General features: G+C 45.1%; 1 protein-coding gene across 2 annotated transcripts in view; it reads left to right on the top strand.

Moving 5' to 3' along the window:
- The window catches only part of HMG20A (high mobility group 20A), a 167,347-nt gene that overhangs the window by 61,056 nt on the left and 82,436 nt on the right, over window positions 1-23,855 (top strand). The window lies entirely within an intron of this gene.

The raw sequence follows: 23,855 nt of genomic DNA, 5'->3' as shown, positions 1-23,855 counted from the left end.
TGTGAATTACTACATTATGTTCTACTTGAGCTTCCAGGAAAAGCTGTCTTCTCTCCATTCCCAATTTAGTGTGAGTTAACTAACTTGGGTTAGTCAGCCTGCATTAAGAACACCTGTTTTCACTTTTTATTTTTTTTAAACCAATTTCTGTGTAACCGGAAGGACTTAAAGATGGGCAGAAAGGCCTTTGTGGTGAAGTTTTGGGCAGCTGGAGTGTGCCGGGTGGGAACTGGTTAGAGGGAGCTGTGTAGGAAGCTGGCAAATGGATGGAGAAGCCTGAGAATATTGGGGCAACAATGTCCACAGAGTCTTTGCATACTTCAGCCTGTTGTAGTTGATGAAAAACATATTCACGTGAAGTGTTTCTCTGACAGCTTGTTGTGCTGTGCTGCATGGTCAGAAGGATAGGTGCAGATGAATTTCTATCAGACTTTCAAACATAGATGTTGATCCCTGGCAGGATCTGCTTTCTCCCAGCTTTCTGTGTAGCAGACCTCCCAAAATGCACCGCTTGGCACATTGCTAATAGCATTCTGTGTTCTTGGCTGTTCCCCACGCCTTAGGGGCTGTAGCACAGTCCCTAATCTTCCCCAGTGCGCTTATGCAAGCGGGGCTTAAGAGGCTTGGGCAAGACCAATGCGATTGAAGAACAAGCTGAAGTGCTCCCCAGGCCTTGTGAATTGACAAAATTACTGTGGCAAGGTTTGGAGTTATATTGTAGGGAAGGCAGGGTTCCTTGGAGTCTGGGTGGGGGTTAATCAATGTACATTCATCATTAATTTATGCATGTAAGGGGGTTTTGGAGTAGAGTTGTCATGCTGGTTTTGATAATGCTAACTCTATCCACCCTGCCAGCTGCTGCAATGTCGTGGTAGTTTGTGTTGCTGCATGCAGAATTACGGTGCTTTTGTGGGAATATTATGTTCCCTGAATAGAGCCCCACAGAGCAATTTGCTTCATCCTTACAAACCCATCCAAATAACTGGCAGTGCCTTACAAATACAAAACAACTGAGAAAATAAATGTATTATACTGTACATCTGTGACAAAACAATGCTTTCATGTGCAAAGCGAGAAATGTGTTTGTTTAACTTACGGTCTCCCATTTGGAAATAAATGCATTCATTTAAATCAAAATGGGACGTTCTTCACTGTTACAGTATTTTGTATGCCAGATGTGAGAAATATGCTGCTTGAAGAGCACACTAAAAACTTGGAGTGGTTGATGTTACCAAAAGCACGCATGTGCTGGCTTATTCTAGGCACTGCCTCTCTTCCTGCAGGGTGTCCTCTATGCTGGAGTGGGAATCTCCTAGCTTTGCATGTGAAGGATCTACGTACAAAAGGTTTGGGAGTGTGCTGCTCTCTTGTGTGGCGGTCTGGTGTCCCCTGCGCACACGGGGATGTCTACTTGTCACCTGGGTTGTGCTCAGAGGAGAGTGCAATCGGGTGTCACGCATGAGAACTTTGCATTGCCATGACCGCGAGGCAGACGGATTCCCTGCAAGCGTTGTAGCAATCCAAAGATTTTTTTATAATTTCCAGGTTTTGTGTAAAGAAATGCTAGTTTCATTTATATGCAGCAGTAGAAGCGTTAGACAGGGGAAATGTAATCAATAAAATACAAGTTGAGTGTTCCAATATTTAAAAAAAAAATGTTCCCCATCTTGTAATTTTCATCCTTTTAAATGGTTGAGCTCTTGTAGTGAAAGTCTGCTGCATTTCAGTTTACACATAAGCTTAACATCATCAAGCCAAGTTTGTTCTGGGAGTTAACATTTGCATTTTTGAAGGCTTCAGCCTAATCCAGAGCAAAACCAGATGAGAATGTACTTTAATACAGCACATTACCAGCTGTCTGCTAGTAGGTGTGAGCATTCTCAGAAACTTGCTGAAATTTGATTTGAATAGTTTTCCAAGACTCTGCAAATTTAACTGAACAAAACTGCTGCGATCATTAGTAGGCGTCATAGACTGGAATTCCACTATGACATATGATTATTAGAAGGAAAAACAGCAAGAGAAAAAATGTATTTCTGAGCTTTTCTAAACTGATTTTTTCATAATAATAATGATGCTCAGACCATCTTCTAGGCTCATTATTCTTCCGTAATTGAAATAACTGCTCATATTATAGATGAGAAGGAAAGAATTAGGAGTTTTAGCCCCCTGCTGATGTTGGCTGACACACACAGTCATGTAATGGCGTATCTCGTGTGTAGTATCAGGCCTGTACAAGCATGTGATTGTATTTGTCCCTTGGTAGCTGGAGGACCACAGGTGGTGAGAATCACAATTCAGCAAGTCTAGCATTAATAAATACTCTTTAGTTCAGTTTGAGAGCAAATGGAGAAGATGCAGACCATAATGAAGTGTTATATCCATCTTATTGCTATAGCCAGCCAGCCAGAGGACTTGTTATGTTATAGCCAGCAGGAAACATATCACATTTCTGAAAGCCAGCACCTATGTATTGACTGATTGACCAATAGGGCTATGCAAGAAGGGGGTAGTTTGATCTAGCTCTGTTTTTCCTCTGGATTGATTAATCAAATACTTCAAATAATTGCTGTAGTTGTGATTAATGTCAACGGCATAGCTAATTACCCAGGAGATTAAAATGACTTTCTTTTTTTTTAAAAAACCACAAACTATAAATGAGTTAATTATTTACTCTGCTCACCTCTCTAACCTTGTTGTGCTTGTAAATTAATAGAAATATTGATCTTGGAGCTGATTTTGGTGTTACCCATCTTGCATCAGTTTAATTAGGGGTTTCAGTGTAAGCCTGCTTGCTCCTTCCAACTGATCACACCCTCTTTCTGCTTTGCTTTTGTATAACCCATGAAAGTGGGGCTGAGAGGGACCACTGGCCTGTACCTGACCTCTGGGATCCACATCAGCACCGTTACTGCTCCACCTAAACCACTGCTGGCTCCTTGCAGTGGTGCCTTCTTGACCACATCTCTTGGTAGCAGACTCTACCACCCAGTGGCTGCTACTGTTAAAACAATCTTCTCTTTCCTCAGTGAGCTGTTCCCTTCGCTTCAAGTCACATCTTATTTTTCCATGTTCTCAGTCTGTGAGTACATTTTTCCCCACACATGTACAAACTACATTTTAATTACATCCCTGGTTGCTGTAGTGGATTTCTCCACAGTGACAATGCAATGTCAGCAGGCTACAGATTTGCTAATAGAGGTGCCTGCTGTGTTCACCACCGTGGGACAGATACCTTAATTGCCTTCCAAACTAGCTGGTTCAGCTAGGGCTTGTGTGCCCCATCACTCTTCCCCACCCAAACAACAAGTTTTTTAGCAAAATGTGGAGTTCCTTGTCAAACGAGCAAAAGAATGCCCATTTTAGGATCATTATCAAGACTGCACTGAAAGGCCAGCAACCCAGAAAGCTTGTCTGCTCTTACGTTGTGTGGATACAAGTAAAAGAAGTTTTAAGGGGAGCTGCTATTTGAGGTCATGTCAACTCCCTGTGATTTCATTTCCTTGCAAATTGGTTTCCAGAAAAAGGTTGGGTGTCTCAGCTTCTGGAAAGGCTGTTTCAGGCATTGCCAAGCTCAGGTCTTTGCCCAGCTCTAATAGACTCCCTCCTGTGTGTGGCCATCTGGATGCTTTGGTGGAGCTGTGTCTGCCTTGCTGGGAGACATGAACATCTCTTCTAGAGGCTCTTCTGGAAACTGCTGCCATTTTGTATTTACTCCACTACAGCCTGATGCAGAGGAGACAGCCACGGTGTTCCTTCTATGCCAGGGAGTCTTTCTGTAGCACGCTGCTCTGTGTCTTTCTTTTTCCCTTTGTTTTCAGTCCAAAGAGGGTATGAATCAGCTGTGCTCCTCAGCTGTCAGGTAGCTCATGGAGAGATAAAATAGTGGCTACTACATTTCCTTCTCTTGCTTTTGCTTGGAACTAAGGTTTTGAAAGGAAAATGTGACAATGTGGCCAACAAACGGTGTCTGTGCATCATGGGGCTTGTCTCAGCTCTTTGCCACACAAGCTGATGGCCTTTGGACAGGTTGGCCAGTGACTATCAGAAATAGCCTTTCAGAAACGCAGTACTAGCCCTCAAATCTTAAGCGATTTGTTGTGGTCATGTTAATGTAACCTTTTCCCTGCCATCAGCGAGAGCTGGGAGATTATAATAGTGGCCAGTGCTTGGTCCAGTAGGATTTGGTCTGTTTGTATGGTCTTCTCATGTACTTATCTGTTCCATGGCCTGCTTTGTGGCAGGCTCCATCCTGAGTCCCTGCCTGGACAGGAACGGTCCGAGTTGGTGCTGAGACATGCACTTTTTTTTTTCAACAGGAGCCTCAGTTATATATGCAACCTCAGGGCTCTGTGGACTTGGTACAGGCACAGCTGATGCTACGAAGATCTGATGCAAGATGCATTTTTACTACTGAGCTCAGTGGCTTGTAGCACTCGGTGCTGTCACTTTGTAAGTCCCGTGCTGAGTGCCAGGCTGGAGCTGGCAAAGTTTGCAGTGCCTGTGAACATGGCTGGTGCCAGGCTGGGTGTGTGAGGCCCATTGTGGGAAGCGCAGGTGATTGTGCTTTGATGACCCAGTTCTGATGTGTTCAGTGTCAGGTGCCATCACAGGAACTTGGCTCAGTTGCTTGAAAGGTGAAATGTTTTCTTATAGCTTTTGAATGTGGCTGTATTTTATGGCAGCTGGAAAAAATAGCATTGAAAAATAATAGCAGCTTTTAAGTCAAATTGGTGTCAACATTCACTCCAGGCTACTAGAAGCTAATCAGTTTAAGTTCCTGCTTGGCAAATGAAATTCCTGTCTCGCTGACCTCCCTCTGTAGCCCAATTCTCATAACTGCTGCTTGCATTTCACTCTCTTCCTTTCTTCCTAATGTGTCTAGTCAAAGAAATGTGGTTGCTGATGTGTAGGGTCTGGTGTGTTTTTGAAGGTACTCACACTTGGGCCTCTCTCCCTTTTTATAGGGTCTCTGGTAGGAGCAGAGAGGAAAAAAAAGCAAAGGCAAAAGTTGGTGAAGCTTTAGCACCTGCCTTCAGCACAGTGCAGCTGATGAAAACCACCAGTCACTGCTCTCAGCAAGGTACCTGATTCCAGCTGTCATGCTTGGACCAAGACAGGCGGGTAGTGAGGATCCGTGGGGGAGCCATTACAGGCTATTCCGGGTGAACAGAAAAAGGAAAGAAGCAGAGCTGCTTGTGAATAGAGAGAATCAGGAGAGCAGGAGTTAGATGGACAGATGAAATAATGCTGTCTTTAACTGTGAATAAGTAACAACATCACAGGAGGCATTCAGGGCAGCAATTTTGGGAGGCTGAAATGAAGGTTAAAGATTACATTTAGGATTAGGAAAATCAGGACCCCTAAGGTGTACTCAGTGAATGCTAAAGATAAAGGTGTAGGCAAAACCAGATATGTCTGGAGTAATTGCTAGTAATTAGAAATATTGTGTATATACGTATGATACACTTTATCATCTTTTCTATGTGTATGATATCTATTGCATGTACAGGTATTGTGTACATTATACATATTATCAGTGGATTAGATATCACAATTAAAGCAGACTAATTCCTTGGATTTATGGAAATATTAGAAGTTGCTGTGCCAAGAGAACGGTTTCCCCAGCAGCTCTTTACATCAGCTCCTACATGACAGCAGCTTACATGTGAGGCTTTTTTGTTGCTCTGAGTGACTGGCCCTGAATGCAGCCTTTGCTGAGACCGTAGGCTTGACTGGAGCTCCTCCTGCCTTCCCTTGAACGTTCAGAGATAGTGCAGACTACGTTAGCACGCAATGCAGATGCTGGTGCATGAATAAAGTGGAAAAGGAAGAAAGGGCGAGCCTTTCTCATCCTTTTCAGAAAGCAGAGGAAGGCATTAGCAGCCTCCAGAGGGAGTTTCTCTGCTCAGCTGGTCTCTAGGCGTGGGGAACTGATGCCTCAGGGAATCTCTTGACGTATGAGCCTATTTTACTCAGTTCTGTCATGGTCCTTCAGAGGGCATTTGTTTCCTGTTTGGATTTAAAAGATTGGGTTTGCTGTATGCTAATTTTGTATGAGGACATCAAACCTTGCAGAGGAACCAATGCACCAGAACAAACTCCCTTCCAGCTCTGCTAGAAGCCTGTACAGCACTTTGCAGAGCACAGGGCTGGTGTGCAATGTGGGGCTCAAGTTACAAACCTCCTTGTCGGGTTTGAGACAGACAGATCAGCTGCAGAGCCACACGTGTGGCGTGGGGACCAAATAACACAGCTATTCCTTCCCGCTTCTAAAGCATAGCAGGTCTGCTACATAAGGGTTGACTGAGTTGTTTTGCAACTCTCAGCAATACAAATGTGTCCACAATCACCTAAATAATGGAAGGAAAAGATGAGAGCATAAAATGATTATGCTGCTGAAAGAAAGGAAGACTAGTTGAGTCTCAAAGAGATGTGGGCAGGTGAGCAATGGGCCTTGTGAAGCAGAACGAAATGCATTATTATTTTTAATGGAAATTCAAAAAAGGCTTTGTACATGCGCTGGGCAGAGGACAAGTAGAGAAACTGCTAATTCTTATTCATAAAGATGGTGGGAGTGAAACTGGCTTTGTTCCACTGCTCGGGCAAATAGATGTGGCAGCTGGAAAGAACTATCTGGCAAGGGATGGGAGGAACCTCACATGGGGGCTGCACCTCACACCTCCCAGTTTTTCTTCCCATTTGTGCCACAAAAGTCCATTGTGCTGGTGGGAAGTTCTGGGTTCTCTGCAGAGGGAAGGAGGTGTCTCAAACTTGAGTGAGATGCTAATGCCAGGCTTCTTGCTGCCCCTCTGGCTTGAGTCTCAAGCCTGGCCACACTGCATGTTTTTTTCTGGCTTACTTAGTCCCTAAGCAACCTTTCTGGCCTAGACCATCCTCCATCTAGCATCTCGCCAGTATGCTTGAGGCTTTCTGCCCTCAGAAAACTTCCTGCATGTGGGATTTATGATAAAAATAATAAGATCTCTGGAAACCGTGAGCTGAACCACTAATAACATTAGCTCTGAGAACAGGGGAGGAATTGCTGCATAGCAGTTTTGCCATCAGACTCCGATCTGTATCGAGGTGTTCTCCTATGTAAGTAGGTTAACTGTTTCTTCCAAATTACAGGTAGCTAAAGCTACACTTAACTTTATGCCCATGAGTTACAGGGAAGGATCTCATGTTGGTTCTAATACCACCACCAGGGAGCAGGTATCTTGAGATTTTCATAGTCCAAGCTCCTCTCTCTCCCTGTTTCTTCTGCATTGGGTGCCTTAAGATCAGTTTGAAAAATGACAATAATCTGGCTAGGATTGAAATGGTGATTTCATACAGGACATTCCCATCGTGTTCAGTGCTCTTTATAAAAATGACCCTATTTCCTATTCCAGAAGCTGCTGGAGAATGTGGCACAGATTTAAATACATATAATTTTAAAAAATATATTAGTCTGCCTTCATGGGGAGAGCGTTCCCAAGAAAAGCATTTGCTGAGAAGGAGCATTTAGTCTGCCTCAGGCAGAACTGGAAGTAATTAAACATCCTAGTGAAGCACTGATAGAAGCTCATCTCTCAGGTTAAAAAGAGTCTCAAACCTGAGAGTAAACGGTTCCAGGGGTGAGTGATTTGTGGTGAAATTTTGCTATGAGGTGAAGGCACTGGAGGTAGTTTCACCTTCTTACTGGCTTGATGCAGGGGAGAGGTGGAACTCGGGGGAACCTGGAGAGTGTGCTGTGGTGTGCTGCAGCAGTGCCCTGTGCCTAGCATGGGCTGGTTGTGCTGGAAGCTGTGCTAACCTCCTCTTGGATTTGCAGGTAAGAGAGCTCGGATGTGAGATCCTCAAGGCAGTGAGTTATTCAGATGACCAGCAAAGAGTTAAGGAGTCAGAGAAATACTAGACATCATCTGGAAAGAGGGTGATGTTGGCATTAAAGGGCTGCCCCAGCCTTTGGACACCTCCCCAGTTTGAATAACAGTCTGGCTGGTTAAAGCAAGGTCGGTGCCATGGGATGGGGGAGGGGGTGTGAGACTAAATATTTGGGAGGAAGACGAAGGAGATGTAATGTCTATGGCCAGAGCTGGAGCAGAAATCCAGAGACTGGCCAGTGCTGTGGGGTTTGAGGCCAGAAATACCAGGAGCTTCGACAGAAGCAGCAGACAGCTGAAGGGAGCAACTTATAAGAATGCATCTGGACCGAGTCTGCAGCTCTGCACATCAGATCTGGGGTCAAATACAGTTCTTTGATATCATGCAGTTCTGTTTCAGGGGCTAATATGTGACTGTGAGAATGAAAGAGCAAATACAGACTTGAAAGACAAATCTATTACCAATTTAGCTTTTGTGCTACAGTTTTTGTCTGCATCAGATACTCGTTTACAAGGAAGGATGCATGCATTTCTCCTGTTTTTGTGAAGGCCTTAGCCCTAGTGGTGAGGAGCTGGGGAGTGAAATTTTGAAGTATGAATGCCATAGAATAGCAAAGCACAGATTCTCCGGGGGCAGGCACAGCACCTGCCCGAGGTAGCTTCTAAGGTTGATGTTCAGCTAAGGGGATAATGGTCCGTGGCAGTTTTTAATATAAAATGGTGAGGAGGTTGTTATTTCTGGCGGATTTGACTATCCTGGATGCAAAATCTTTTCTAGGAAAGCTTTTCTTAGCTTTCCTAGCATGAAGTCATGCTACATGTTGTGAAGATGCTGAGGACTCCTGAATCACTGTGTAACTTCTCTACACAGCTGCCTGCCAGCCAGGTGATACAGGGGCAAGGTAGGACCTGAGGAGAAATCGGTAACAAATAATGTGTCTCAGAGTGCATTTGATTACTTGTGTCAGGTCCTCTCTTACTACATGTGCCAGGATGGCTGGACTGTCTATTGGGCTACACAGTCTCATTCTGGTGCAGACAAATTTTCCCCGTCAGTGCCTGTGTAGCCTTAGATACTGGGCATTCAGCCTGAGCTTCATCTGGTGTTTCAAGGGACAGTCTGAGCAGTGCCAGGGTCTTCATGAGAGAAGCGCTGTGCCCTGGTATGAAAATAGGAGTGTTTGCTTTTCACAGACAGCTCAAGCTGGATCTCAAGATGACAGGACCAGGTTCACTTCCACTACAGCTCACCAACATTAAGCATTTCCTTCCTAACAGCCCGTGCCCAAGGCCTGATTTCTATGCATGGCCTGTAGGGGTGGGGGGAAGCAAGAACAAAAAGAGAAAGCAGTTCTAGGATTTGTTTTGTCAATGGCAGTTCATTCTAATCCTTTGTTCATGTGCTTGTGGAGTGCAGGAATGGAGGGGATGCCACTGCTTCATTCAGTGCTCCAGAAGACTAATGGACCTTGACAACTGCAGCACGACATGGAAACTATTAAAAAGGGAGGACTGATTAAAGCCCCGACCATCCCAGCATTCCCCTGGGCTCTTAACCCCGTGTTGGAGCTGCACAGCCCAGCAATGCCTCCTCCCAGACTGCACAATTAACATCTCTTGTCACTAATTGATTCCTGTGGTGCTCACAGGACAATTAGAATTTAAATTGCCTTTTACAAAGGTCATGAAAACATGATAAAAGACGAATCTATTAAGAAGGATCACTCAGGAGTCTCTCTCCTTTTCCGCAGCACTGGCTGTTGGTTATCATACAGACATGAGTGAGGGGAGCTAGGAGAGCAGTTCATGCCTTGGGTTCATTTCTTCTTGATTGTAGTTCATGGCAGAGGCTCAGCTCTTTGTGACTTGTGCACGGAAGATGGCATTTAATTTTTTTACTACCTCTTTTAGAAGGGTTTTGTGTCTGTATGTGCTATCCCTTGTCTGTCTTTTCTGATAAATGTTGAAATAGCTGGTTTTGCATTTGAATTTTGAATTCACTGCAGAGGGGGAACCTGTTCGCAATGGAGGGCAAAAGATTTGCCTTCGCAGGGCAAAGCTGCCCTAGTATCAGCCTGCTTTTATTCCCAGAGGGTGGAGTAATGTATTTAAACCTGACGTGACTCCCTGGAAAACAAAGGTTGTGAGGGAAAGGGCAGCTGGAGCTCTGTCTGCACAGGGATGCATATGAGGGTCTGAGCACTTGGTTCAGCAGTCCTGCCATACCTGTTTCCTGTAAAGTAGTTCTCCATAAATACGTCCTAGAAGAGAATGTTTGAATACAAGCACGTGAAAGCATCTCTTCTAAACCCATGCTTGCATTTTCCCCATCTGCAGCTGATACTTTGAGGAATGGTATTATGACTTCAGGGACCTATGCTATCACATCTGAGCTGGGTGCAAACCCTGGGTACCTGTAGCATCATGGCTTGGCAAGCTGTCTTAGTTTTACTGCCAAAGCAGAATATGGCAGCTTGGGTTGAGCTTAGATAGGGAGCTGATGTTTTGCTGGCAAGCAGGAATATTCAAAGTTGCTGTAGTTAAGGCAACACTCCCCTCTGTCACCCCCAAATCTCAACAGTAGGAAGAGATTTAGAGTCTTCTATGTCAGGTTTAAGGCAGTGTCTCTTAATTGCAGCAAATCAGCCTGGAATGCATTTTGGCAGGTTACCTAATTAATCTGCCTTCTCCAAGGCAGGATCAGCTCTACCTATATCTCTAATCTATTATCCAGGAAACCTCTCACAGAGGTGCCTTTGCTGCACTGGGGATTGGGATGGGGGGCAAATGACTCTCTGTGGGGTTTAGCACATCTTGTTCTGATGCACTGGGTCCTGCCTCAGAGACAGCATTCTGGACTAGCTGTGTTTCAGGTCTGGATGCAGTGAAAAGCACTCTCAAATCCTGTAGTTCAGTCCTTTCTCTTTTGTCACATATGCCCCAAGTGTGGAGTTTGACAGGGAAAACAAAGTTTGCGAGCCACTGCTGTGGTCCAGACCCAGCCTCATGTAGCTGCAGCAATATTTCATGCTGAGAGAGAAAAGCTAGCCAGAATATCCAATTGCCCATCCCATCATATCCCAGTGGCATCCCCATTATAAAGAAAGCCGGCTGGCTACTTGAGAAACCCATGTCCTTTCCAAGTCCTGCCTTTGACTTCTTGCTTTTCTGGTTATTGAAATTGATTTTGCACTCCAGGCATGGGATTTTCCATTGCCAAGTTTAATGTTGGAGATAATAGAAATTATGTTTCCACTCGCACATAAATCTCAGAGCTGTTTGTGCTCAGATGACTGGACAGTAAGTACAGGTGAAATTGCTCCTGTGATTGTTTCAGTAAAAGTGTATTATTGTTGCAAGGTTTTATAAAGTGTGTTTAAGTAGTTTACACATATTTCTAGCAGTTGCTGGATAGGGATTTTTTTTTTTTAAATGTTATTATTAGAATAAATGTAAACCTCTAAGCAAGGCATCTAATTTCTTGTCTTGGCAGTGTGGTAAATCAGCTGAATTTGGAAGCAGGCCAGAGAGTGAGGAGCAAGACCACCTGGCAGTTGTGTGGTACCCCTCTGCTGTGCTTGCCCTGCAGGTTTGCGCTCAGAGAAGCCAGCCCATGCAGAAGATCACAAGGTTCTCTCTGCTTTTGCACACCTCCTTGTGTGGGACAAGCGTCAGGCTTTGTACTGACTGCTGCACAGTCTGGTCTGCACCAAATCTTGCCATTATTAGTCAGTGCACATAGGACCTGGCTTTGAAAAGCTTGGGAAAGAATAAGAAAAGGTGAATCTCTTGAGCTTTAAGGGCAAGACAGTCTGAGAAGGTTTCTTCAGCTCCCAAGAGCTAATGGAGATAACGATGTTAGTGTCAGGCCCAGAGGGATCACTTACTGGATTGTGGTCTGAAAGCACTCTAGCCTTTGGAGACCCCCAGGTCCTAACCTGGCAGCTTTTTCTGCTCCCAGGAGGAAGGAGGACTTGTTGATCCTTTTCAGAGTGTATGAGATAGTCTCACGCTCTACAAGGATAAAGGTGTGGGAGGAAGGACTCTGAAGTGATGGAGAGGCTAGAGCCCACACCTACTTCAGCTACAGGCACTTCTGGTTCAGATGTGAGTCTGCTCAGCTCTGCAGTCCTCACCTGGGTGACATTCCCATCATCTGAAGGCCTTGATCAGCTTCCCAGACAGCTCTGGGTAACCTGGCCAGCTGGCTGCCAACCAGCCCTGCTGCCATCTGCTGCCCTGCGCCTCTGATGTGTCTGGGCCCCGGATGCCAAAGATGCTGCTGTAGTTCCCTCCTGAGGGAAGCCCAGGCCCTGATAATTCAGGTGTTCTTCAGACAATATTCTTCCTGCAGTCAAGTGCCAGCCTCAAACAGCCAGGACATGCTGTGTGGTGATTAGAGCCCTGCAATGAGTAGAATGTATGCGAGACATTTCTTATGTAGCTTCCTACCTGCCCTGACCCCATATTCTTTTATGCTTCGCACGTTTTGTGTCCTTGGCTCAAGGAATATCATTAGTGTGTGTCAGGTAGTGCCCAGCACGGTAAAGCTGCAGCTTGAGTTGGTGCTTTAGGTATTGCTGAACAGTTAAAAATGATGCACTTATTTGTGTGCTTGCATGCATTTGGCAATGTTGCTTTGCTATATTACATTGCTTCCCTCCTAGAGATCTTCGCTTTGGCTGGGAGCAAAGGGGGCTCAATTTATCTCTTCCTTATCTCGCAGGGGTTTGGTGAAGCTCAGCTAGCAAAAACTTGTAAATTGCTTGGAGATCATTAGAGGAAAAGTGCTGTGGAAAAGTAAAGTATTATTTATTAATGTGCCTATGTCTTACAGTGCCATAAATATCAAGGTTTTAATTGTGTAGACTTGTAATCTGAGTAACTTCCTGGATCTGTGTGGTTTTTTTTTTTTTTCCTTCTTTGATTGCCTTGGTAAATAATTTCATGGAGCAGTCACTGCACAAAGCAAGGCAGGAGTGGTGTTTAAAAGCCAGGTCTGTTAGGGGTAGAAAGCAATGGGATGCTGTAATATGACTGCTCTAATCTCTACTGCCTCAGTCTTATCCTCTGCATCTAGACTTGCTTTTCTTCTGTCTTTGTTTAAAATCTCACCTCTGCTTGTGAGAGGAGTGCATTAAACAGTATTATAATATAATGATGAACAGGGATCTTACATTGCAAGGGACTCCAGATATGCACCCATTAACAAACTCTAGCCATGCCTGAAAATTTGCATTATACCCGCTTTTGGGCAGGACTTGAACAATGTCGCTGAAGAGCAGAGGAGGGAGAAAATCCTTCCCCTTGTCCTGCTGGCTTCAGCTGGCACAGGGAGGTGCGAGCTGGCAGTGGGGCTGGTTTGAAGCAGCAAGGAAGGGTGTGAGCTGAGGGTAGTTACTCCAGGAGGAGTTTGACCAGTCAAAATGCCGTTAAATATCTTGTGATATTGTTGAAGTCAGCATTTTACTCTGCATCTGAGAGCTGTCTCCGGGCAGCTGATATTAGGGGCATATCAGCTGCCACCTTGCCCATCCCACCGGGACTGGGCTGGGACTTTCAGGTACTGAGCTTGTGAGAAGGCGGCAAACCTGGTATTGCAACAGACTGATCTGCAGAGGCTGGTGTCAGATGCTGTGCCTGGTGGGATGATATCAAGTGATCCACAAAGAATGACGTCAAACACTGTTCTGTGTGGGTTTGAAATCGAACCCTTTGTGCAGTATTTCTAACATGCAATAAGGAAATTCCTTCCCTCTTTCTCTCTCTCAATCTCTGTCTTGTCTGCCTGTTTTGTTTTTAATTGCCTCAAAAATATGGCCAGGCTCAGCCTGCTCCTGTTCTCCCAGGTGGATGGGCAGCCAGCTGCTTCCTCGTGCATCTCTAAGCTCTGGGATAGGCTGTTCTAATACATTGTTCATAGGCCTCTGAGATTACCCCATTTCATACGAAATTCAGCAGAAGCAGCGGCGATTGTGTGTGTCTGTTTTTACTCCTTCCCAGCTCTGGCATATCAACACCAGCTTTAAAATGTTTGCATTGGCTGTCAGTGAAATACAGAAAAGATCTGAAGACTTTCCTTTCTTCTGGGGTATGAGATATGAATAGCACAGTGCTCTCCCCTCCATGTTTCCCACAGTGCTCATATGCTCTGTTCCTTCCCAAGCTTGCTGCAGGGTTCTGATGGCTGTAATGTAACCATCTCATAGCAAACTCAAGGGGATAAAATGCCATATACATCAGTATTTCAAAGAAACCTTCAGGTAGGGTGATAAGCATGTCTCCAGACTGTCCTAGGGTGTTATACCTCAGGTGAGCAGATCAGACAGTTTCTCTGTGGTCATAGGAAAGGCATGGAGAAGGAGAGAATATCTGCTGTTGTGACCTTCACACCGAGACTATCACTGAAATCCCTGGTCTCCGAGGGATGGGCTTTCAGTTGGCAGCAGAACTTAAAGCTACATCCAACTTATCCCTCAGTCGTAACCATCTGCCTTTTTTGCTGCCTCAGACAGTCTCACTTCCCATTCAATTAGCAACATTCCCCAAGGGACTCAATTACACCACCTGAGACAGAAGAAGAGGAACAAACGGTCCGTGCTTCAAGGGAGAAAGAGTGTCAAGTCCTAATTCAAGCACAGTGGCAGACTGGCCTTTCCTCATGAGGTAGCACTAATGCTTTTTAACAGAGCAAGTCACTAATATCTGCTGCTGCTGAGACAAGCGTGACTTCCAGAGGCTCCATGAGCAAATGCGAATGCATCTGCAAATGCTGAGGGCCATGAAACGTGCACCAGGGGAAGATCTCCAGTAATGATTGCCCATTGCATGGGCAGTATCAGTCAGGACAAGTCCTAGTCCCTTTAGTTATGCCAAGTCTGCAGTGCTAGTGGTTCATACACTCTCTGTTTTGTTTCAAATGTGTGGTCAATATTAAAAAGATGCATTTTAAGCGTAAAAGGTCTTTAAAGAGCTGTGTTTCTGCTTACAGAAAAGAGATCCATGTTTCAAAGGTGTAGATGAAATGACATCAAAGTGAAAAAGGAAGAAAACGGCATATTTATTGACTGTGAAGATATGAGCAGTATTTTGAAACCTAGAGACGTGCTTTGCAATGGGAAATGTGTTCTCCTCATGAGTTTTGGCTGAGATTTCCGAAGATTTTTTGCAACATGACTGCAAGCTGGAACTTGGGGAGATCGTGATGGTGGACTGTTTGTGTAGGAGCAACAGCAATTACAGTGCTGCTGTGTTCATGGGGCAAGCTTTGGGGCTGCAGGAGGAAGATGTAGCATGGGGGTTACAGAGGAAGCTGCGATTCACAGGGATGCCCTCAGGAGCCTCTGCAGAGGTAGGGACAATGGCTAGACCTGGCCTGGGCTTTATTGAGGATGTGTATGGAGTTCAAGAGCTGACTGAATTAATACATTGAACAAGCCCTGATTAACACCAGAATTCTGTCTCAGCTCGAGATCCTCCGCCAAAGGTGATCAGTGTGCCTTATGCATGCATGTGAGGGCTTCTGGCCTTGCCTTTGAGCCTGGTACTAAAGAGGTAGAGACGGATCAGTGCAGTGGAGATGGAGACTGGTTGTGCTGTATGCTAGGGCCTTGCTCATGCAGGCCTTACTAAAGTCGCAGAGTTATTGCTTAGTAGGAGAGACCTCATGGAGGCTGGTCAGCAGTGATACCCCCCATCCTGTACAGCCCAGCTCTGAGCAAGCCTGGGGTCTCAAAAACTATGTCTTACTTGGCTTTTGTTCCCTGACCTTCAGCTGATGGTTGGTAACTGATCCCTTTAGTGTGGGGACTTTGAAGTTATTATGAGACTTATCAAGGTAATTGAGTGAACTGCATGGTGAAGCCTACTAGAAGGGCTCATGTGACCATCTATTATCACAATGGGTGCGTAGAAGCCAAGAGGCAGTAACTTTACCTGGGTCCTTGGTGCAAATATTGACACCCATCAGCACATTGTTGCACTTGGCTGCTTCTATTGCTGGCAGAAGAACATGTGCAAGCTGAGGAGCCTGGTGGTAAAAGCATGCTGTTTGGACTAAGGAGTCTACCAGCATTCAAACTGTGGCTGAACTTAATTCCAGCCCCTTGAGTACGGCTCAGCTTGGGACTCCCAGCTAGGTCAGTGCTGCAGGCATACTTGTATTTATGACTGGAATTAATTGCTTTATGTCAGAGAGCAGATGGAATAAGGCAAGAGGGGAAAAGAGGAGGGGTACAGATCTGGTTCTCTCAGCTTGAAGAGCTCTGCAAGCCCGTGTGGTTGCTGCTGCTGTGTTCAGCTGAACGTGTGCTACAGTGGAAAGCAGCAGTGAAATGGTTAAGATGCATTGGTCAGACTGCTTTAGAAATCCACTACAGGGCTCTTACGAGTGGGACTAAATTGTAATGACAAGCTCATGTGGACAAAGCCAGTGAGGAGACTTTAATTTCACCAGTGCTCAAGAATGGAAAAGAAATGAAAGCTGGCACATGATTGTTTCCACTTACGGAGCACCCATCTGCCTTTTTAAAATTCAATTTATGGGAATGGTGAGTAAGGCTGGGCCAGTTCTTAGCTATTAGATCCATGCCATTAACATCCCAGCCGCTTCATTGTATCAATAGCATGCAGTGAGTGAGGAACATCTCTCATGCAGGATTGGCAGAAATTTATATTAATAAATGGATCTAATATTCTTAAATTTGTATTCCTTCCCAAGACTCGCAGTGACCCCAAAGGGCAGAAGAAATAATAAGTAAAGGCCTAATTCATTATTTATAACCAGGCAAACCAGTGAAATAACTCTAGGAGATTACCTGGATAATCCAGCATTAGCATCTTGTTTCAGAGATCTTTATTAGGACTCAGGAAGGGCTTCTGGGAGAGTGAAGACAGTACAGTAATTTCATACTCTAGCCTTTGACCCTGCCTAGTGCCCTGGCCTTATAATTTACTTAGGGATGTGTGTGAGTTTAAGAGAAAGATAAACATTATTGGGTGAAGAGAGAGGAAAGGAGACAGTGCCATTTTAAGCAGCTTGGAGTGGATTTCATAGTCGTCAGCAAAGCTGCCTTTGCTGCCTTTGCAGTCCTGTACCACCAACACCCCCTCTCTTGCCTCGGTTATGGGGCCAAATGAATGTTGGGAGGCACTCCTCAATCTTTTAGATTGTGTTTTACAGGATGGGGAGAATAATGTCACATCCTAGAGATCAGGCTCATGAGGTTCATGTTTATATGACGCTTTGAGGTTAAAACACATCAGTTCTTGTAGTCCAGTGTCTGTTATTCTTTCTCAATGCAGGGACAGCCTATAGACCTTTTGAAAAATTATTACTGTCGAGTTGCTTGTTGCTTTTGTATATGGTACATAGATGATTTTGCGGAGGGAGGCGACCAATTGCTGAGCTACAAGTTGAGAAATATTGTCCTCATTGTGGTGCGGTTGTTTGTGGTGGTGGTGTGTTGATTTGTGTGTGGTTTTCTTGGTTGGTTGGTTTGTTTGTTTTTCCTGAAGAGGTTTAGAATGGTCTCAGGTTGCAGAAATGAAACCAGCTAAAACATCACAAATTATTGTACGAAGATGTAGAGGAGAGTACCATCTCAGGGGGAGTCCCTCCTGAGATTCCCAGCTCAGTTTTGCAGATGTGAAATGTTTGAATAAGTTATGGGAAAAGAATTTAATGCGTGTATAGTCCTGATAATGCCTTCAGCTCTTTATGCTTTGCCACGCAGTCCTTATTGCATAAAGAGGTTTACTTTTGTGTACTAATAGCAAGGAGATGTGAGAGATGCTTCTTGGAAAATTCACGGGGACTCCCTTCTGGATGGCTTTTTGATTAGGATTGTTACTCACCGTAATTCTTTGCATTCATTGTTGGTTCAGATACATGGGCAGACAGTTCAAACAGGAGCAGAGCAGGCTGTCAACAGTTAATAGAGTAGCAGTGCAACTACTTTGCATTTATATTGTACCTTCCCTCAGAGGATCTTAAAGTGTTTCCAAATATTAACTAATCCCCACTAGACACCTGCTAGGTAGGTACAGTCAATAATAAGCCCATTTTAGATGAGGAAGGCTGAGGTGGAGCAGTTTAATGGTTCTGCAACAGATCAGTGGCAGTGCTGGGAATAAAGCCCAGGACTCCCAGATGCCAGTCCCTGGCTCTGATACACTGTTCTTTGTTCCTTTTTTGTCTGAATGGATTTACCCATCCCTAATATAAAGCAGATTAGATCACTTACCGTATCTGCATACACAAATTTCCTTTAAACACTAGTGAGTGAGCCCTCTTCGTGAAATTACACACAGAGGAAAGAGAGGACGTTACCATCTGGGATATCATATTAGTGCTTCTAGAGATATTTGGTACAGGATGCAACCAATTATAAATGAGCTAGAAGCCTACAGCCTAACAAAAGCAGGTGGAAACTTATCAGCAGCAATGAACAGTTTAGGAGAGCAGGATTATTAACCTTCCTGAAATAGATTCTGTCTTCCAAAAGGGAAAATAATAATGTCCATAACTAAAATAAACAGAAAAACAATTTGCAACATTTACTTAAATGAGTAAGAATATGCTAATGCAGAGTTAAGACTGCATTAAGGTTTCTACTACATTGCAAGCTAAGTATGCAATTTTTCTAAACCCATAACTTTGTTCAATCAAAGCCAAACTTCTTCCAGTTTAGGAAAGCACAGACTCCTCATTGAGACTGCATGTGCCAGGTTTCAAACACCAGCCATGCTCTCTGACTAGAAGGCTTCTGGGTTTTAGGGATATTTTTTCCCCTAGAGTACGCTTTTCATCATTCTGTAACTCACAAGCAGCTGAAGTGATTCTTCTGAGATGATTCAAAACACTCTTCAGCTCTGGGAAAACATTAGGTTGTGAAGTAGTTTCTTGAAAGTGTGTTGAAATGGACAGGGAAGGAGAAGCGTCCCCCAGCTGTACCTGCTGGGGCTGCTGGCAGCTCTGCCTGCAGTAAGCTTATCATTGTGGGAATTGCATTACTACTACAAATTGTGTCTGGAGCAACGGGCACTACACAGCTGCCAGGGCTGTGCTGTGGTTCCAGATACACCTGCTACCAAACAGGACCTAAATTATTAGGTCTTGATGCTGTTTATGGTACCAATTCTGTGCCACTATATATAGCTGGCCCAGCTGGCCCACTTGCTGATGCGGCTTTGTCATTTTAGCTAAGGGCTGGCAGGAAAGAAAAACCCAGTCCTTTCCCTGAAAGGGCTTCTGCATGTGCTAGGAAGAGGGGATGAAGTCTGGTTTTTGGGGGGGCCTCCAAGTGCAGTGTGATCAATGTGCTAGCTTTCTGCCTGGGATGGATCAAGGAGTGCAAGCTGCAGCTGGGCTGGTTCTGCCCTGTTCCGCTGGCGTGCAGCTGTGTGTCACAGAGCCAACTCTCATACGAGAGCGGTAAATTAGGTGGCTTTAGCCATGTCCTGTAACGTGTCTGTGCAATTCCTGAAATGGTGACAAAATTGAGGTAGGACTGAATCTGAAAGGTGTGGCTGAGCTTGCATGAGAAGAGCAGGAAGCAGTGCTGTCTGCCTCTCAGGATGGAGTCATTTCTGCTCCAAAAGATGACCAGAGGAAAAGAAATCAAAAGGAGAACATTTCAAAGCTGCTTTTGGTATCATCTTTTCTGGGTTTACTCCCTTGCCAACACAAGTACATTTCTGAAGGTGCCTGTGTGCGTTTTCTGGTATCAACCTATAAACATTAGCCAGTGACACATAAAATGTCCTAATAATCTTCACTAGGCAGTCTGCATTGTTTGGGACCTGATTGCCTTGGGATGAGAACTCCTTGGGACTGAGATTTGCTCTCTCAGGGGTAAGGAGATGCTGTTTACCACAGAAGCGTTTCCAAACAAACAGGACCCTATTGCAGAGGTGAGCCCTATTTTGAGTTGATGATATTTTAAGTAGAATATACCTCCTTACGTTTACAGTGAATGCAGTACACTGAAGCTGACAAGCATATGTGATAGCAACAATATTTTCCTGAAAGATGCTATTGAATACAGCCCAGGAAACCATGTCCTGGACACATCAATATCTGTTTGGGGAGATGATTCAGGCGTTTTAAACTGATTCCTGATATTGCAGATTTATCTGCCGAGAGTCCCAGTGGCATTGCTTACACCTACTACTCTTTTATGGCTGGAGTCAGCTGCTGAATAAGTAGTTCTGGGGTTGGGATGTGGGAATAGGGGGATTTGGTTAGGAAGGGTGGATTGGACTGAAGAGCACACGAGTCAAGAGCTGGGGCTTTCCAGGATCAACATGAACCGCTGCTCTTCCTTCTCTGCTGTTCACAACACCCGGGCTGACTTCAGCAGGTGGGACTGGGGGAGAAAAATGACAGGAGTATGGGAAGAGGAGTGTATGGTGCTTTCTTTGCTGAGCTCTGTGTTCGCTTTTTCCTCCTTATGAGAAGGTTGTGAGAGAAATTCCTGATAAAGTCCCAGACACAGGGATTTTAAGGGAAGAGTACAGCAGCAAGAGGGAGGAGAACACTTGAGAATGGGTTTTAACAACTCATTTGAGTCAACATGACCCAAACCAGAAGGCTCTGGCTCTAATGCAGAACGACTTATTCCCATGCTGCCAAAGTGCACACTTTTGCGTATGCTATCTGCTGCTTCATGGCTCTTTTAGGGCTGAAATGATAGAGAATTCTCTCCCATGGTATCTGATTGCTGTTCTTGCAGGCTGTTTGGTAGGTCTAACACACCAGAAGTGCAGGTGCTTAGGTAAATATTGCCTCTTCCTTGTCTAAATCAATACCCGTGCTGATCACTTTGTAAATTGATGTGCTTTGATGAGAGAAGAGGGTGCAGTTTGCTATTTCACAGTCATTCTGGAATATCTTTTTGTTCAGATTGTTTTGCTTTTATGGAACTCTGGCCTGTAATCTGCAAATAACCCTGAAATTTTAAATAGTTAAATATAGCCAGCCAAATTCTTCCCTCGGAGATACCCATGTAGTTCCCATGGCATTGCTGAGAACCCATATCGCATTTCTGAGGACAAACTTAAACCCAACAGAGCCATTTCACTCCAGGCGTAACACTGTTCAAAGCCAATGGAAGCATGATTTGAGCACATTGTGTTTATATTTTTACAAGTGTTTTTCTATATTCCTTATTTCCAGGCTAGAATCCAACAGTGTGAACGCCAGGCAGAAAAATTGCTATTTTCTTCTTAACCCTTATTTTCTCTGGGCTGTGCATGTGTTTGGGGAGTATAGCATGGTGTCGGTGGCATGTCACAGTGGCAACGTGGGACTGGGTGCAGAGTGTTCACACTGAAGACAGCAAAAGATAGGAAAATTGGCATGGATTTTTGGAGATGTTAAGGTTGCCTTGTTTTCCTCCCACTGAAGCTGGTTTATAATGTTGGCTTCCAACAGAGGCAGAATGGAGCTGGAGCGGAGTGCCTTGGAAAAATCTCATTGCTCCCCAAAAAAGGTCTGTTTCTGACCAGTTAAAATGATTTTCGTCCTAAGTTAGCTGTCTGAGGTCAGCTCTAAGTGCTGGTAGGCCCATTTGCTTGTCTTAAAGCACCCACTGCCTTGCTTTCACGAGGTTTGATGTGTGATTAGCAAGATTGACTTGACACAGGTTAAAAATTCTCTGAGAAGAGGCCCAGACTAGTGTTTGTGTCTCCATGGCCGTTGGCCTAGGCTGGGTCCAGCTGTCTGTAGTAACAGCCTCCACCCTGCAAATTCCACCTGAGTGTTCTCTGTTTGGTCTCTCTTGCTGTGTGTACTCAGGGCTTCTTGCATAGTTCTGTGTGCTGAGATTCTGCGGGAGCTTTTTGTGGCCAATTACAGGACAATGTGTCTCCTAGGGGAAACTATGAGAAGGCTTTGGAAGGCTACCAAGATGGGAGCGATTTGGACTGCTGAGAGGAAGCAGTATATGGCATCTCATCTTTACTCACAAAAACATGTCCAGACTTGGGCTGGGAGTTGTCTGTGTAGACAATGGGGCATTTTCTGCTGAGTCCTGGGTCAGAGGCAGTCCAGTGTGCACGCTTTAACTGCACAGCTTTCTTGACTCCATTTAGCTTTGGACTTATCTTGGGAAATGATGTAGCACCCCTCTGGTTCTGTTGTGAGCCCAGTTTAAGATGAGTAAGTCCAAGCTAGTCAGTGCAGTTGGGCATGTGCAGCAAAGCCTGTTCTTGGACGTAAGAAAATACTCTTGGCAAATTCAGTTGTCTCCCCAGCAACTGGCAAGGTGACAGGAAAATTGGCTAGGCAGATTTCCAACTGGCTTGGTGGCAACCCTGATTTAAGATGAATATTCTCTGTCAGATTTATTTAGAAGATAGAAATACCTACTTCCTGGTGTCTCCTCATCCACTTCTCATTGTTTTGCTGCCTGCTTCTTGCTATCCTATTTTTTGTCAGTTTAAGACAACCATTGGGAAGGGTGAGTGTAACCTGCAGCTACACAAGGCATATGAAAGCACTTGCTCAGTCTTCTGCACTCAGACTGTTTCACATGGGAAAGACTCATGCCTTGGGGATGTCCCTCCTTCCCTGTCTCATGGGACTTCTAGGGTGAGCTTGCTCTGGGTGGCTGAAGACATGTCCACCTCTCAATGTGCAGTTTTGGGGGGACCTCACTCTCTCCAGGACCTGTAGGCTGGCAGCACAGGTGGCCAGCAGGGCGGTGAGTGCCTGGGGACAATCATCCCTGTGCTGTGCAGAGATGCTCTGGGTGCGAAGACCTGGGGAACCTGCACCCTGGTAGTACTGGTTCTACAAGTCACTTAAGTGTGGGCATTTAAAAGCCTGTGATAACTGTGTGTGGAGAGAAATTAAGCCAATTCTGCTGGAGAGAAGTGGCTGTGAAAGTCTCTTAGGTCCTCTAGATCCTCTTCCCGTCGAAGCTGTGCTCTGGAAGAGCGCTTCATGTAGAGAGGACTTTGGTGCAGGCTGTGCCTCCAAACAAAAGCTCCCCTTCTGCCTCTGGGCTGCAGACACTGGGTGTTGAGGCAGCCCTGCGGGGACGCCCCACTGCCTTTCCTTCACGTTGCTGCTGTACCCGAAGGAGGAGCTGCCCCTGTTGCCTTTGGGCAGCTGGAGGAACATGAGAGAACTGTGAACTGAGGGCTTGGTATTGCAGCTGCTTCTCTGGAGAGCTCAGGAGGGTTGCTGGTTTGTGCCAGGCCTTTTTCATCAACATTTGCTTGGGAGATCATTAGGAGCTGGACATACTTGTATCCTAACAAGGAAAAACATTAAGCTGAAGTTTTGTAGCTCAGCTTTTGAAGGCAAAGCTTTGCAATAGCCAAACATTGCTCTACGTGGCCCCATGGAGGTGTAGGTCTTGCTGCATATCCAGGGTGCACAGGACAGAGGGCTAATGGCCTGTACTAATAACGGAGCCGATGCAGCAGGAGGATTCACTGAGGCTGTCTTCCTCCAAAATCTTCAAGCTTTTGATTTGTACACTTGGAGAGGTTTCCTAAGTCAGGTGCAGATTGCTGCAAAATGAGTTTCAGACTTCTAAGGGTGGGCCTGTCAATCCAATTCAGAATTAGTCTCCAGGCTCCCAGGGACATGAGCAGCATGGGCTGAACCCTACTTCTGTAAGCTGTTATGCAGGGAGGCAGTGTCCTTTTGAAGCCATAAACCTGCTGTGCCTGCCCCATGCAATTTCCTTCAGGAAAATACCAGCGAGACTTCACTGACCTCCTTGCAGTATATCCCAGAGCTCTACAATCTGATATTAATTACAGTGAGGCTCTATATTAAAGCAGAGATTTGCCAAGTTACCATAGGGCTTTCAATGCTTGATTCACATTAATTTAAAGTGGAACTACATATTCCCTCAAGCAGCTTTGGAAATCTCATAAAAACAGAGAGAGAGGGATTTTGCTGAATATGCCCTGTTTAGGCAGGGAGCTCTCTAGTGGTCACCTGTGTGAACTACACTGGGCTGTCCTTGC

This window comes from Streptopelia decaocto (assembly GCF_964273445.1).
Source record: "Streptopelia decaocto genome assembly, chromosome: 9".
NCBI lineage: Eukaryota > Metazoa > Chordata > Aves > Columbiformes > Columbidae > Streptopelia > Streptopelia decaocto.
Note: the sequence above shows the minus strand (reverse complement) of the source record. Positions and strands in the feature narration are given on the sequence as shown.